The sequence below is a fragment of the Drosophila suzukii genome (genome assembly GCF_043229965.1).
Source record: "Drosophila suzukii chromosome 2 unlocalized genomic scaffold, CBGP_Dsuzu_IsoJpt1.0 scf_2c, whole genome shotgun sequence".
In the NCBI taxonomy this organism is placed as follows: Eukaryota; Metazoa; Arthropoda; class Insecta; order Diptera; family Drosophilidae; genus Drosophila; species Drosophila suzukii.
Window position 1 is genome coordinate 24,742,134 of NW_027255896.1, and position 17,433 is coordinate 24,759,566.

At 41.5% G+C, this 17,433-nt stretch overlaps 1 protein-coding gene across 1 annotated transcript in view; it reads right to left on the minus strand.

Annotated features, from left to right (window-relative positions):
- LOC108007735 (scavenger receptor class B member 1) overlaps positions 1–17,433 on the minus strand; it is a gene marked incomplete at its 3' end in the record, with an annotated part of 434,380 nt that overhangs the window by 185,826 nt on the left and 231,121 nt on the right.

Below are 17,433 nucleotides of genomic sequence, written 5' to 3' on the forward strand. Positions count from 1 at the left end.
CTAAAACAGAAAAATCGGCGTCAGGACTTCAAGCTAGCAAGGATAGACTGACTCTTCTTCCTGGTGGTAATGCAAATGGTGATTTTAAATTTAAATTATTTCCTATTTATCAATCAGAATATGAAAGGTTGCTCAAAAAATCTTCTTCCTGTCCTTTGGCGTGCAAACAAGAAAGCATGGATGACAGCATCTTTATTTCAAAACTGGGTTTCAACGTGTGCTATTCCAGAAATAAAAGCTCATTGCAACAAGGAAAACTTAAGCTTCAAGGCTTTCGTTTTAGTAGACAATGCTCCTGGCCACCCAGTTTACATTGATGAGTTGTAAGAAAACGTGAAATTTGTATTTTTGCCGCCTAATACGACATCAGTTATTCAGCCCATGGATCAGGGAATATTATCGACTTTGGAAAGTTATTACCTTCGACGAACCTTTCATCTTCTTATAAGTGAGACTGGTGGACAAGATAAACCTACCAGCTAGAGATTTGGAAATAGTTTAACATTATGAAAGCCATTAAAATTATATCCGATTCGTGAGAGGAGGTTAAACCATCTTGCATGAATGGTGTTTTGCGCAAAACATGGCCTGAATGTGTTCAGCGAAAATGCACTGCAGAAGTGGATGATACAGCTGTTCGTCATGAAATTTCTAATTTAGGTAGAAAGTCTAATTTGGAAGGTATGGAGGAGACTGACATAAATGAATTGCTAAACTCGCACAACCATGAATTCTCCAATGAAGAACTTTTGCAACTGCAATTGCAAATTGCTAATAAAGAAGATGACTCTGACAGTTCAATTGAAATCTCAAAATATCTCACGATCCCGACAGCGAAAGGAGTCTTAAAGTGTCCCAGGCGGTAGCTACGAATATCAATTGCTACAAGGAAATGTACTTCACGCTTTAAAAAAAATGTTCAGCAAACATTGGACCAATTTTTTTTTTTTGAAAGGACTTATCAGAGAGTGATTAATTCTAATTTTATTTTTTATAATTGAGTATGTAATTGAATAATTTATTTTGATTTAAATGAATTAGTTTCTTTTTGTTTTTACATGCATGTAATATAAATATAATAATATGTAATAAAATGAAATGTTTTTTTGGTTAGCTATAGAAAATCCTAATTCACTTTGCGTCATAATTTTTTTGAACGTATCCCCGACGCAAAGCAAGGGATAGGTTTACTATTAAGTACCTTGCGCAACGTATCCATACGTGTTTGTATAGACAGGTTAAGATCATCGTTTCAATGAATAATAATGCAGTCGAATTGGAAATATGTAAATGATTTTCTTACAGGCGCATGCCTGTTCTGTAACGGCCAACCAAAGAGCGCAGAAGAAATTGCATGAATAGAGAGTGGCGGTGAAGAGCACAGTGAAGAGTGTATCCGACTACTCACATAAGAGAGCGCTATCCCAAGAGACGAGCTGAGCTCATTAGTAAAAGAATCCGAAGATAGCAGCGGCGAATGTGTAGAGAACTTATTTTCGATGAGCGCATTCCATCCTAATGTAAGGGCATGCGACGATAAGGCAGAAAGAGAAGACGGAGCCAGTGTAAGCAGAGTGCGGCGAGCGATATCGTGAAATGCAAACGGCGAACGCAGAAGCGCAGATTTATAAACAGAGATCGCCAATCCAGAAAGAGCGCAGTATGGGAGAGTAACTATGTATTGTAAATTTCAAGCATACGCAACGCAAAAGAAACAGCAGAATCTGAAGCAGCTCGCGATTAACTTATTCTCTTAAGTCGAAACTGAATTTATGACATCTGGTCCAGAAAATAAATGGGTAGTCGGTAGTCGGGAAAAAAGCCGACGAAGAGCAGTAGGATCCAAGAACAGGGCGATAGTGACGTCTATATCAGTGACGCCGACTATTCGGGGTTTTTTGATTCACCTTTAGAAGGATTCGAAGTACGCAACGGTCCTCCTTCTGAGAAATGCACAACCGAAGAGTCCAAGGGGGGTTTGGATTTCTCCCTATGAATGAACGTGCTCACTTTTACTGATTGTGGCCAAAATTCATTACTAAAAACCGTTTGGTAGTACTGCTCCGGTACTCCAAGTTTGAAATTGATAAATGTCAACTTGTTAATATCTAGGCCTTTTTTAGTCAGAGAATTGCAATTAATTAAGTTTTTCTTAACGCTTCACTTATCTGCAACATATTTACACAACGCCTCTGGTTGTGTGTTTACTGGAAATTTGCCTATGTGAAAAAAACATTTGTTTGGTAGCGCTTCAAATAGAACACAAGGAGGAGCCAAACCAATAATGTGCCTCTTCCTCTTGTTGTTGTTCTTGCGAATATTGTTGGGCTTCTTTTACACCACTCTCGTTGATATAACGGGATCGAGGTCGGAAGAAGGGTTAACTTGATCGGGTGTTGATGTAACTGGCGCTGGGATAAGAGGTTTGTCCACCCTTCGCTGATTGGTTTTCAAGCTAGCCATAGTAGATTCCGGGAAGACTTTCAGAAATTTTGCATTTATTGTTGAATAAAGACTTTTGAGTTCACAAAGATCTTTCATAATTTTATCTGTCTTGGAATGCGAGTCATTGCTCACATTGGGAATGGTTGTTAAAAGTTTGATTGCATCTTCCGGCTGTGACTTCAGCTTTGCACTCCGCGCACGAATTAGAAGACATAGCGAAAAAATACGTCTGGTCGACTCGAGCGGTGATCAGAGAATTATATTCGCGTAACAAACATGTGCTACAGAATCTAAATCTTGTGGGCGGCTTGTGGGCGTTAAAGTTGGCATGGCAAAAATTTTTTGGGTGAATCGATAGGTATTGATAAGAACAATACATATCAGTTAAAATTTGTTATCTAGCATGAAAACTGTGGGCGTCACAGGCTTGGGCGGTTTGTGGGCGTTAGAGTGAGCGTGTCAAACTCTTTTTTGGGTCAATCGATAGGTATTGATGATTTTCCCTGCTCTATTTAAAATACCTTTCAAAAACTTAAAAAAAAAAAAAATCGATTGTGCGAACAAAATTGTATTTACATTTTCACAAAAAAAAACTGATCGACATAAACATCTTATACCATACTAATATTTTATCACTCGTTGTTTGTGGCCAACCGAAGTAGACACTCGAAAGACGATCGCGTCGCGGCAATGGTAACGATGGTTACTTCGGCGCCGGAAAATTGAGCTAAGGTGGTTAGCTGCTAGTTGAGATAGTGTAGACTTACGAGCTCTATTTCCGGAGGTGGAATGTAGAACAGCGGAGATATAAGTTGCGTTGATAGCTGATTTATTCGTAAATTGTTCCGTGGAACACGGAAGTTTAGTGTAATAATTAGTAAAATAAGCATATTCTAGAGTAGGTCAGGGAATTTTGATTATGGTAGAAGTATGCGTAGTTGGCTCGGCTGACACTGCAAAATGTGCTGACTGCATTGGCGGGTCAGTGTTCCGTTGAGTCGGTGAGACAATGAGTTAGTGAGACATGTAATATGTTGATCAGCGATTCTCATACGCAGTGGGTGCTACTGAGCGCCTAGTACTGTTCCCAACTTGGCTACTGCATGATTTGTTGGGTGTGGTCATGTTGAGCACCTTTGGGTACGAACATTAAGTCGTGATGTCGGTCAGCCCATGACCGAATTGTATTGAAAGCACCTAACAAATCATTGACCGGGGAGGATATTTCCTTCAACTGCGGCGGTTCATGTTTGTGATTCAGGTCATCCATACCTTCTTGATGCTACCTAACACTCTTCTTTGCGATAAAATTGACATTACTGTGAGGACTGAAATTGTGCCCTCGTAGAACTTGATCATTTGGCTCGTCTATGGTATGTGGACTTTCTGCAACAAAACTAAGGTATTTCTTGGTTGAATTTAGAAATGTTGAACAAAAGTCAGGCTTCTTGTTGGTTTTAAGTTGATCGGACTTCGGTTATGTATTACTTGGTTTTTCTTTTGTAGTATAAAGTTCAGTTAGCTGCAATGAACTATTATGTATAGCGGCTGATCCTCGATCGGATGAATCAGTGTCGCTAGCTCATGATTGGCTACATATATATTCAGGCTCCTTTATTTTATGATCCATCAATGCTAAGTTCGTTAAATAAATCCTTTCTTCACCAAGTGAAATCTCATTCTGCCGTTTGCTATCTTCTATCTCAAATTGATTATTATTCACCGGATTTTGATCTTTCGTTGGCTTATAAGCAGCGTTCGGTCCTGCAAGATCTTGTGTCTTCTACCAAAATAGCGTTGATTTCCGTGTCAGGTAAGGTTTAATTATTGAGAAAACCTGTCACTTCCTAACCAAGCCTTGTGCCTTGTGTCAAAGGTTTAATAGGTGCTAGTCTAAGAAGTTCACCGGTTATTACACGAGAATATACACCAACCCCGAAAGTCAGGATCTGCTAACGGCAGTCCATCGGAAATATTAAGATCGGTTTCAATCGGGTATGACGGTTGGTTTGTAATGACTGTGGGAATTCAAAACCCGATGTACATGACGAGAGCTTAAGTATTGATCTAATTGCTGCTGTTATTTTTCCACCGATTCCAGATATTTTACTCGGTGACAACATTTCCTTAAGAGATAGAAAATCTGACATCCTCCTTCAGATAAGATTCACCTGTGATTTAGAATCTAGTACAGCGCGACGTGTTTGTTGACCGGTTGGCCCTTGTAACGATACCTTGGGGTTCGCGAGCAGAACATATCGTCTAGGGATGTCGAAGCTTGCAATGGTTACTGCTTCGCACACTGGATTGTTATTCGATCCTTGTGTATCAGTGAATGATGCCATTGCTGGTAGACTCAAAAAGTGGCCAGTGATCCAAAGTTTTCAACCATATGAGCTGTAGACAAATAATTTGTACGTGATCCTACTTGAATAATAGCTTGGCGCCGCTGTTTGGGGTCAGTTTCCTGAAATCGGCTACACGCTCTAAGGTGATGTGGTCCTTGGTGACAAATCTTACAGCTCTCTTCGTTGTGAATTAAGTGATGGCGGAGCGTTGTTGTAGGTTGTGCGCTTATCGTCTCCAGCATGCAAGCGCGCCGCTCAATAAACGTCAGTACACTCCTTTACGTTCCAGTGCCGCTATAGACTGCTGGTCTAGTTTTCTTCTGATAATAAAACGCACGATTGGATCCCAGGATTTTTCGAGTTTTTGAAGAGTTTTCATTGAGTTTTTGATAGTGTCATGTTAAGCCCGGCGCGAGGAGCCGTCTATAGGCTTATAGTCAATAATTTTGACTTCTATGGTGGCGAATACTAGTATTTTTTCGTTCTGGTACCTGGCCTTCAATAGCCACCCTGTGAGAAGGCTTCGTGTGTAAAGACGTTCCTCGCTTCACCACGAATATGATTTATTATATACCAATTCCACAAAGAGGTCTCGCCGTTGAACTCCAGAATGCTAATTGGTGGAAGTGCCAAGCTTAGCGTCATTGGAGCGTCGTTTTCTCGAAGCAGGTTCATTTCGTATTACTCGAATAATGTGTGAAAGTGGGTTAGCTCTGCTTCTGCCAGTGCTGCGGACACAGGTGTGCTATTCAGTTCAAAGTGGGCTTGCCTCAGTAGCGCCCAATGGAGGTCCAGGGCTCGGGTGACCGTTGGAGCATAAGAGGCTAAGGTTAATGATGATTCCAATTCGTTGCATCTTCTCTGCAACTGTCGGATAATCGTGTCAATAGCGGAGTCTCTCTTGATTTGATCTCCTGCTGTAATCTTGATGTTGGTCGAAGTTCTCCTGGGGGTCTTTTGAAGCCCGTTTCCAGTGGGCATGTTGTCCAGAAATAATCTTTGATATTCACTTCCAGTGGGTAATGTCGCTTGCTGGACTTCTTCATCTAAGTCGCAAAACTGCTGCCAGAGATCGTTTAACTGACTTAGCTTACCGGAATAATTGCCGTCTCGGTGGCGTCATTCGACCGAATCCTTGCCATAATTTTTTATGAGCTGCTGGATCTGTACGTGTAGCTCAATTTGGTTGTCTTGTAATCGATTGTGTAAATCGATTCTTGTGTGACTTGTTTACTCTATGAAAGAAGTAAACATATTGTGTGTCTTGGAAACAAAGAATCCTGTGAAGTCGGATAAAGCTGTGTGTCCTGTGAAGCTAGATCAAGCTACGTGTCCTATCATATCAAGGCTATAACTTGTTGTTTAATAAAGGGTATTATAAGCAGCATTTCAAAGCATATTTTGAGGAACAACCCATCAGTTTGATTATAGATTTTAACCTTAAAATACCTTGTTACTTACAAAAAAAATAAATAATAAGCTTATAAATGTAGCATATATTAAGACGTTAAATATTTATGAAATATTTGTGTTATTATTTTGAATCATAAATTATATTTCCCATTTTGCAGGTAGTACTTGCCTTTCTACTTAAATCTTTTTTGTATTTCAGCTTCTAAGTTCAGCAGATTTTGTTTATGTGTATTTGATAACCAATTGAAATCAATAATTTAATTTTTAATTTTAAAAGAAGAATTTATTTCGGTGTAAGTCTATAGTTGGTGCGTGCAGCTAAGTATCTGGTAAGTACTGATGGGATGAGGTGGAGCAGGGAAAAAAGACAGGGGCACATGGCAGCCCTGCACACACGTGACTATCCTGTCCGCCCTTTGCCCTGCGCCCTAGACTCTATTTTTTTTATTATTATTTTAATATTTATGTTGAAAAGGCCAATACTACAAAAATATATATATATATATTTTTTTTTTAATCAGAAATTTTATTTAATCTTATTATTTGAACTCTGTAGATGTTTTCTATTCCTAGCGTTATTCTAGTCAAGTAACTAGTTAGCTCTTGTATATGCTATTTCTAATCTAAATTTTGATTCTTTCGATAGTCATCTTTGGCCAGTTGCTTTGTTTTCCGAAAACTAACTCGTATGGACAATAATTATGTGCCATAGAGGATGTTTTATTAAAACAGTATACAAAATATAAAAGCTACTAAATATTTCGTGAGATCACATATTAAAGGGACTACATATTCGTTGCCACTTTTTTCGATTGTGGTAACAGACCGATCGTGTCCTTTATCACTCTATCAAGAATATTAATTGGTGTATCTGTTATGGTTAATGGAGTCTTATTTTTACGTTATTAGCAAGGCCACTACTTTCCGTACTTCGTCATTACAAATGACTTCATATACGTTGGGCTTAGAAGCGTCAAGAGTTTGTATAGACAAACCTTCTTGATTCTCTCCTGCCCAGGAATTTTTCTGTCTACTCTGTTTACTCATTTTTTGTCATCTAGGAACGTCACATTGTGCATAAAAAGTTATAATTTTTGTGGATGTAGTTTCAGATTATTCTTTCTACAGGTTCAAAAACATTTGGTTAAGTTTTTAATCATGTGTTGTTCTGAACATTAAATGACGATTAAATCCCCTATGTAGAGAAATGCTTGAGAAGGTTGTAAACCTGAGAATCCTATTGTCATTATTCTCTAAAGTGAACTTGGTGCTATTCTTAAACCAAATGGTAGTCGCATTGAAAATAACTTGATATGTCTTGAACTCTCTTCAAGTTCGATTTGATGAAAACCTGACATTAAGTCATGGCATGAAAAATAATTTGCTCATCCTAGTTCATCCAAAATATTATCAATTCTAGTTAGTGAAAATTTGTAGGGCAGTAGTTTTTTATTAACTTGGCGATGACTTATCTCCATTTTTTCTCTTTAGAACCTGGAAGTGATTTTTTGATACTTACAAAACCGGACTATTTTACTCAGTCACATATGGTTCAACGATTATATCTTCGTTTAATTTGCCATCTTGTTTCTTTATTTCTTCTAGGTGGCTATGCGGAATATTTAAGTTTTAATTTTTGTTTGTAAAAATAAATTAAAAATTTTTTGTTAAGCCATGATTTCTTCTTTTCTTGAATTGTTATTAGTTTGAAATTCATCGTAATTTGAAAGTGGTTCGTACTTCAAGTTATACGTTAATTATTTGGTCGGTACGGACTGTATTCAGTAAACGGATAAACGTATTTTTGGATGTTGCTACTATGTTTGCAACTTATATACCATGCGTAATTTCCTGGTTTGGAAATAAAACATTATCTTCTGTAGAGTTTAATTTTAATTTTCGGACAACTTCGGATCCTGCTGGTAACTGTATTGAAATACTACCAAAACTGAATATTATCGGAATATGAATTGGGTATTTTAAATTGTTTGGTCGAATTAATAGCCATTCACCCCACGGTTCACAACCTAGTTTACAATTGAAATTTTTTATGAAGTCTAGACCTTTTATTCCATCGCAGTGTATTGCAAAGTTTGATGATACTATGTGAAAATAATGAGGTATTATGTACTTATCTGTTGTAGCTCAATTCTAACCAAACTTCACAATTGTTTATTTTTGTATTTCTTTGAATACATTAGAATTTTTTCTTAATTAGGAAAATGTCTTCTCCTGTGTCGATCAAAAATGTAAGATTTGTTTTACTATATAAATTTTTAAATTTTACAAACATACTAAGGTTGGGAGTAATTCTTTATACTTTACAATCTGGTTCTAAGTTTTTAAAGGGGCTTGGGAGTTTCCCAAGTTACTTTGAGCAACTTTGACATTTTGATTTTGACCTCTGTTTGAGTTATGACCTTGACATCTGTTCGAGTTACCATTACCCCTATAGTTCCCTCTATATTAGCCTCGTCTTCTATTATTGTTATAGTAACCACGGTTACTAATTTTGTTATTAATACTTACAAAATTTTTGGCAAATTCAAATCTTGGCATGGTAACATTAACCTCTTGACTGTTCTTACACTTTTCATATGGAAAGAAGAGAGAGATTCCAAAGGGTATCCTTGTAATTCCAGGTTTATCTGAGAAATTTCTTGGTCGATTTGTTACCTTTGAGACCCAGCATTTCGGCTGTTTCCTCTTCGATAAGAGACATAGTTTAACCCTCGTCGATAAAAGCAATTATTGTGCATTGTGATCTTTTACCTGTAACAATTATTGGCACGAATTTAAAAGAAGTCGTGTTCGGTAGTTCATCATCCATTATTGTTGTAGAAACTATGTCGGTCTTTGTTTCTCAATCTTAACGTATTGACTTTTTGAATCGTGAAGAAGACCTTTGACAGGATATAATTTGGCATTCTCTACGGAATAATCAAATTTCTTAGAGCGTCCCGGGCAAAGACATCCAAAACAAGGAAGAACGGTATAATCGAGTACCTCGACTATCAGATACCCGTTACTCAGCTAAATAGAGATATGCAAGTAGCAAAGCGAGATTAAAATGCGCCACCTACCGGCGGTATACAGATTTAAGCGTTATGGGCGTTAGAGTGGGCGTGGCAAATTTTTTTTGAACCAATCGATAGGTATTGACGAGATCAATACATTTCAGTTAAAATTTATCTAGCATAAAATTTGTGGGCGTCACAGTTTTGGGCGGTTTGTGGGCGTTAGAGTGGGCGTGGCATATTCGCGTAACAAACTTGCGCTGCGTATAAGGCTACGGAATCTAAATCTGAAATCCCAATTCTCTATCTTTGATAGTTTCCGAGATATCCACGTTCATATTTACGATTTTTTGAAGTTTGTGGGTGGTTTACTAACTTTAACTCTTTTTTGGGTCAATTACATTTCAGTTAAAATTTTTATTCTAGCATCAAAACTGTAGGAGCCACAGTTTTGGGCGGCTTGTGGGCGTTAGAGTGGGCGTGGCACTCTACTGAAACTTGCGCTGCGTAAGAAGCTCAGGAATCTGCACGCCAAAGCTCAATAGCCTAGCTCCCATAGTTTCCGAGATCTCAGCGTTCATCCGGACAGACAGACGGACAGACGGACATGGCTAGATCGACTCGGCTAGTGATCCTGATCAAGAATATATATATATTATGGGGTCGGAAACGCTTCCTTCTGCCTGTTACATACTTTCCGACGATTTTGTTTCTTAACGATTTCCCATTTTTCAGGTAAGATCTTCTTTTTGAAATTGTCGCGTTGATAGAGCTTGTGGTCGTGATTACAAATCGGGCATTTACGGGAACGCTCTTGTTTATTGTCAACGGTGAAAATGTGTTTAAGTTGATTTTTCTTTTCCTGTGTTTTATCGGTCGTCATCGCCGACGCACTGCCAATTGCTATTGATATATAGCCTGCAATATTTTGAAGCCATTCTGCGAATTGATTGACTGACGGATATACGATTCTTCTTTCCATGATATGTTTGGCCCACTCTTCCTTTTTGTTCATCGGCAGCTTTGTGACTAATTCATTAATTAGTGTAAGGTTATGAAGATGTGGTGCCGAGTTTCAGTTCTCTAGAAATGCTGTTAAATTGGCTGTCATGACACTGAAGTCGATAATATCAGGTATATCGTTATATTTAACTGGCGGAAATGCTCTAACTTTATCAAGCTGACTTTGTATTAGGACTTCGGGTCGCCCACAGTTGTTATTTAATGTTTGCATAATTGTTTCGACATTGTTTGGATATATAAGAAATGATGCAACCAAATTCTTAGCTGATCCATGCAGTGACTTTTGAAGGCAAGACAAGTTCTCAAAATTAGTATAACCGTGGGCGCTTGTAGTTTCCCTATATGCTACATGAAACATTGGCCACTGCTCTAACGTTCCATCGAACGTCGGAAGATCCTGTAGCTTGCGTGAATACGGCGGATATATATGCGGTAATCCTGTTAGAGGCTGGGCCTGCGATGAGCAGATGTGGACGACGGTGCGGTGACATGATGCGTACTTTTATAGGCGGCTGGTGGGAATGACAATGGTACATATGGATGCTCTGCCTGGGAGTTATAAACTGACAATTGCTGCTGGCTTGGCAAGAGCATGTCTGTCGCAGTGAAGTTTGGCATTAACTAACTTATATTTATCTGAAGTTGTTTGCTACTAATCGGTACTTGTGTTTTCTCGTTTTCCTCATGCTCAAGTTGGCTAGTTAAGCGGCGCAGTGATGAACGCTCTTCGCTTTTTTCTTGAAATTTGAGCTCCAACTCTCGCAGCTTTTCTTAAATTACGTCCATCTTGTTGAAATGGATAATGGTTTGATCTGTTTTTTTCCCCGACGTTGACATCTTGTATTCAAATCCTAGACGAGCTGGTGGCTTTCTCTTGTTGCAAAGCTGGCTCACTCTTGCGATTTCAGGTTGTCATAGAATTTTTCCATGCGTGAAGTCATTCTCCGAACATATATACGCATATGGGGTGTAGGCGGCGTTGGTGCTGTTGTAGATAAATTGTTTATGGCCCAAACTGTATTTTCCGGCGTGGCTTTTCCAAGATAAATGGCGTTAGATTTTCTCTAAAATACATATACAAATTAATCTGGTTGATGGGCGCGGCCTGAGGTGGTCCTCGATGGCCGCACTGTCAAGGGTGGTCTTCTTCGATGAGCCCACACGTATGTGCGGGAGAAACAATACGCGATATGTGTGTGTGGCCAAGGGTGGTCCTCTTCTTTACTGTCAAGGGTGGTCATCTTCGATGAGCTCGCTTGTAGGCGCGGAGGAAGCGGTCGCTTCTGGGAGCGCCCGTTATAGCTGAGTGGCGGCCAGTAGCTTGTGGTTGCCTCCCGTAGGTGCGGGGGGATGCGTTAGCACCCACGCGTGAGGATGAGCCGCTGGAGGCTGCTGCTTGTAATAGCCTCCCGTGAACGCGGGAGGAATATAGTTGCTGCTGGTCGCACCTGCTGAAGCCCGCTCGGTAGTGCGGGGGAGGAGGGGGCCTTGACTATGGAGATCGGGGATCCCTCGCTGGAGTCAGAGCCGGATGGCCGTACCTTCACAATTGCTGATTAGGATGACTTACGTTGGGAGGTAACTGCCCCCTTCGCCTGCTGGCCTAGAGACTCAGTCAGTGCAAAATAATAAGAGATATTTAACGACGGTTGCCGGAGTTTTGCAATGCTATAGAACTTGTGTTCTTTATTCGTATAGAGCTTGAAGCGAACTAAACTTAAAGTTGACAAAAATGAAACTCATAGCGGCCACGCAAATATGCTGTGTTTGCCGGCTATGCACGAGCATCCGGCCAAATGCCGCGTCAGCGGTCATTCGTTCATCTCCTCCGTCCGGTTAGCTACTTAGTTAACTACTCCCCCCTCAAGATTGAGGCCGCCCTCGGCCGATCCTATTTCAGCGATCACCCTTCTTAGTTTTACCGCAGATCTTCTGGCACCGGTGAGTCGCATGTAGGTTAGGCCGACACAAATCAATGCGCAACATATTACTCCTGTAATTAGCGCTACCATGTGTGTCTGATTGGTGTTGATTTTATTTCCGAACTTCTGAATGTATTCCAGGTTACGTTCACTCAAGCGGTGAAGGTAGGGGAGGCTCAGAGTATTTTGACTGATGGTGATGTTCAGTGAGGGTGAGCTTGTCACCCCCGGAGTCCTCTTCTGGGCGGAGTTTTGGTTCAAAACCAGGGTTTCGTTTACTGTGACGCGCTCACTAAAGGTGACGAGATGCGTCCCGTGTATCCAGACGCTTGTTCCGTTGTCTACTCGTACCTGCGCTGATTGATCATTGATGATCATAATTCCCTCATCGACATAAGTGATCGGATGTAAATCGCTTGGTTGGGTCTCGCAGTGCGCAACTCCACCTGCATGGAGTTCTCGGGCGCATGTGGTCTTCGCTGATAGTTGGCAGGAAGTGACTCCAGGTGTTGTGGAGCAATTCTGGATCGCATACATTTCCCCATTGCATTCTGCTATTATATTATCCACTAACCTTAGCATCACATTATTATTTGCTACCGGGAACATTGTAATCTTCTTACATGCTAATTTAATTTTTGGGAATTTAATAATGAAGTGCAATATGTTAACAGACTGGAGAATTTTCACGGACGCTCCGACAAAATATCTTTTATAGGAGTGTCGGTGGGCTCCTCCATCCAAATACTTTCTAGGTCTGCGTGATCTAATATGTTTGGGCTGACTATGTTTACTTTAGCAAGCGAGATTGCCATCATTAAATATTGAAGTTCCATTGTTAACATTCGGTTTCTGGAGAGCAATGTTTCATATGAATTTAATTCTTTCTAAATCCCCGGCGTCCGGAGTTCCTGCTACGACACTTAAGATTGATCCTAAAAAGTCTAAACTCCTGGCTACCCTGTGGTGCACGCCTAACGAGTCGAGCAGGTCGCGAAGGTGAGCTGTGTCCACGTCCAAAAGTTTTTTCATGTGTGACTGGGGGAACATATCGCTCATATTTTCTGTTTCTTCTACTACGCGCCTGTACTCTGAAAGGTTCGCTGAATGTCTAACTAATGCGAATTCCTCCCACACTAGTATTCGACCGTCAATAATGGGGATGTACATGGCTTGTGAATAGTCGGTTATGTGCGCCGACGCCATGGTTAAGGAGAAGAGGATTGGGATGATTTTGGACCTGTGGAATGAGCTATATTTTTGTTCATGACAAGGTTGCCCACCACCAACGGAAATTAACTTAACCTTAAAAAAATAGTTTATCAGCTATGCTTAAAGCTAATAAAATTTGTGCCAAGTGGCAAAAAGGAAAAAAAGGTAAAAAACTTTTTTTTTTATAATATGTTGTCTTTGTGGACCACCCTCCCCTTGATGAGGACTGTGGTCCCCATGTCCGCTTCCACAATCTTCTCTTCACACAATGGTGAGAGTTTGTTGCCTAGCCGCCTGTTGGATTTTACAAGGACTTTTTCACCAACTTTGAACACCCTGTTCTGTCGGGCAGCATTTGCCCTGCTCCTGAGCTTGTCCTGGGCGATTTTTATCTTATCCTGAATCTCATACTGTGGTTGATCCGACTGTGTTTGAATTACGTCGGCTGGCCTCTTGTCGATGACCGAATGGATAGATTTATTGTATCTGGCTGTGGCCAGCAAGATTAGGTCGACGGTGTCACTGATGCCTTTATCAATTTTAAGGCATCTAGCAAGCTGTACTAGAGTGCTGTGGAAACGTTCCACTTGTCCGTTTGAGACACTGTGGAGGGGCGGTGCATTCGAGATGCTCACGCCGAAATGGTTTTCCAGCATGGAAAAAATGGTGTGCGAATTCAACGATGGTTCGTTGTCACAATATATGACCTTGGCTTTCGGGAAAACATTCAAGAGTTGTAGCAGTGTTGGTTTAATGTCCTGTATGGTTCTAGAGGGGATTGGCTGGACCATCGCAAATTTTGAGAATTTGTCAATGGATGTAAGAAAATATTTTTTATCCGTTGAGAAGATGTCTATGTGTAATATTTCCCCAACCTGAGACGGGATTGGTGTTTCCCCAAGCTCCTGCTTTTTGGGATGCCTGTCATATTTAGCTTTAGCACATGTTTTGCAGTTAGCGACGATTTCGCTAGCTAGCTTGGCCATTTTCGGGAAGTAGTACTCGGAGAGTACCTGCTTTACATTTTCTTGGGCCGACCTGTGAGCCCTGTTGTGTTCAGTGGACAGAATTTCTCGTCTCTCCGGGACAATACCAAAATTTGGTGGCTGGAAATTGGCGTACCAGTTGGTCCTGTATCATTGCGAGTGTGTGCAAATCGCAATGGATGGCGTTTACGCCCTTAGGAACAATTAAATCTGCGAGATCATTGAGTAATGACTCTTTGCAGGAGAAGCTGATCGCATGCCGTCTCTTGTTTCCAAAGAGCACAAAGCTGCGTTTTTGCGGAAAGCGAGCTTCCTCCAGAGTTATCTGGTTTCGGAAGCAATTCAAGGGCTTATCCGTTGCCTCAATTGTGTGGGTCAGTGACAGCTCACTGTGAATCGTGGCCGCACTTGAAAAAGCTTCTTCCTCTCCCAGAACGTTAAGTTGCTATCTTGAGAGGGCATCCGCAACGAGGTTTTCCTTGCCGGGCTTGTAAAAAATTTTGGCGCCGGACTCGTCGATGCGAGCTTTCCACCGTTTGATCTTTGCATTCGGATTGGATTCCGATACCGCAAAGGTCAGTGGTTGATGGTCAGTAAAGATGTTGATATCTTTCACTGCATATAGATAGTGACGTAATTTGGCCAATACCCAAACTATTGCTAGCATTGGTGGCATAATTGATCTCTCTGTCCTTTAGGGTTCTCGAGATCATGGTAATGGGCCGTCCCTCTTGGGATAGGACTGCGCCAATGCCGTAAGCTGAGGCATCTGTCGTTAGACCAAATGCTTTTTTATAATTGGGATACCTGAGGATGACCTCCTCGAAAGCTAGAATGTTACGCAGCTTGTGAAAAGCTAGCCGTTGCGGCTCGTTGAACTGCACCTGGATATTTTTCGACCTGTGTCTGCTGACACTACCGAATTCCCCTTTCAGGATGTCTGAAATGGGCCGAGCTATGGACGCAAAATCTTTAATAAAGCATCTATAGTAGCTGGCCAGGCCAAGGAATGATCTAACTTCGAACACGTTTTTGGGTTCAGGGAATTCCTGAATGGCCTTGGTTTTTTCTGGGTCAGTGGTAGCCCCGTTGCTGGATGTGAGAGTTTTCGTCTTCTGAGAAGACGATAACGTCATCGACATAAACATAGCAAAATTTGCCTATCTGCTCTCGCAGTATGTCGTCTATAGTTCTTTGGAAAATGCTGGCAGCATTTTTTAGTCCAAATGGCATTCTGCGAAACTCGTACTTTCCTCCATTTACGGAAAAGGAAGTCTTTTCACGGTCGCGTTCTGCCAGCGTTATTTGGTGGTAGCCAGATTTTAAATCGAGCGTAGTGAAGTATTTCGCTCTGCTTAAATTCCCTAGTATCATAGAGATATTTGGCATGGGATAGCGATCAGGTATTGTCCTCTCGTTCAATTTGCGAAAGTCCAATACGAGTCGCATTTTACGGGCGCCCGTTTCGTCGGTGCCCTTTTTGTCTACAACCCATATCGGGTTATTGTAGGGGGATCTCGACTTCTGGATTATGCCATTTTTTAGCAGCTCTTGAAACTCGCCATTAACGAAATCGGCTGCGCCCATTGGGTATGGGTAGAGTTTGGCATAAATGGGCTCCTCATCAACAGTTTTGATGGTGGCTACCACCGATGTGTTGTAAGGTAAAGCCTCATTGGGGTCCGCAAGGGCTTTTTTCCTGTCGCGGAGCATTGTTAAAAATGTCTTTCTGACCAAAGGTGGCGCATCTGAGCAATCCACATCGGTGAAATTCACATTAGGGCACGAGTGAAAATCAATTTTCTCCTCTTTGTTGCCCCATTTGATGTGGCCAGAGGCCAGGCAAAGTGATGCTCCCGCCTGTTTAAGAAGGTCGAGGCCTACGATTGCATCAAAAGAAGATAAGTCGGGTAAGATGAAGAAGGTGGCCTTCAAATCAAAAAGTGACAAGAAGCATTTCTTCGTGATTGTGGTGTTGCCGTGAATTGAGTGAATTTCGAAGGGGTTTTCTACCGGGAAGCATTTCAATCCTTCGAACGGTCGGATGAAATTTTTCGAGGCGCCCGTGTCAATAAGCAGTTTCATATTTATCCCCGCTACTCTTCGTCTGATGACGGGCAGCAGGGATTTTCCCCATCATCTTTGATCTCTGCTATTGCGCTGGACGCAGCGTTGGCGTAAGATTTCCCTTCCTGATCTGAGCTTTGGGTGACGTGGTTTACCCTCTGCTGTTTTCTAGGGGTGCCTGTGCGCTCGAACGTTGCCGGTCTCCTATTCTGATAGGGTGGAGCTTGAGCAGGAATGCAAACCTTTGCAGAGGGGTCGACTTCCATCGGCTCCGGTCTACTCTGCAATTTGTTATTGCGCAGGTCAGAATGTACCTGCGCCTTAACTTGTTTGGTATAATAGGGATTTTTATTAATACCCAACTGGGGGTCTGTTTGGGAAAAATTTCTATCCTGCTGGCGCCTTTGCTGTCTGAGGGTGCCCATCTCCTGTTCAATGACGTGGATCTGCCGTTTGTCACTGTAAGTGAAATCCAAACGGTCTATGATCGCGTCAAAATTTAAGATTGTGCCAAAGGAGGACAACACCGCATCAGCAGTGCCTCTTATTTTACTTCTTATTATAATCACTGCCTGATAATGGCGTGAACTACCATTGTACCGTCTAAATATGTGGTAGGCAGCGGTGGCGGCTTGCCTCCATGAAACATATGACTCCTGTGCCCCCGCAAATTCGGGTAGGCACTTGACAGCGTCCATAGGCTCGCTGCATTGAACTGTGTCTATAATTTCTATGGCTGCATAAACCTTAATTTCTGGCGTTGGGGCCGAACTTCGGGACGTCGTGGGCGCAGCGCGCAATTCTGCCACTTGGCTGGTCAATGCATCGATTACTTGTCTGAACTCCCGTTCTTTTTGTAAATTTGCGGCGGCCTGCCCGGCCAGGGCGTTGTCAATAGCCGCCTGCACTACTCCTCTAAGTTGTTCAGGATCCATGAGGTCTACCCTTTCGCCCGCTGGGGGGTTTCTACGCGTGTTTTTCGGAGTGGAAGCTCGAAGGA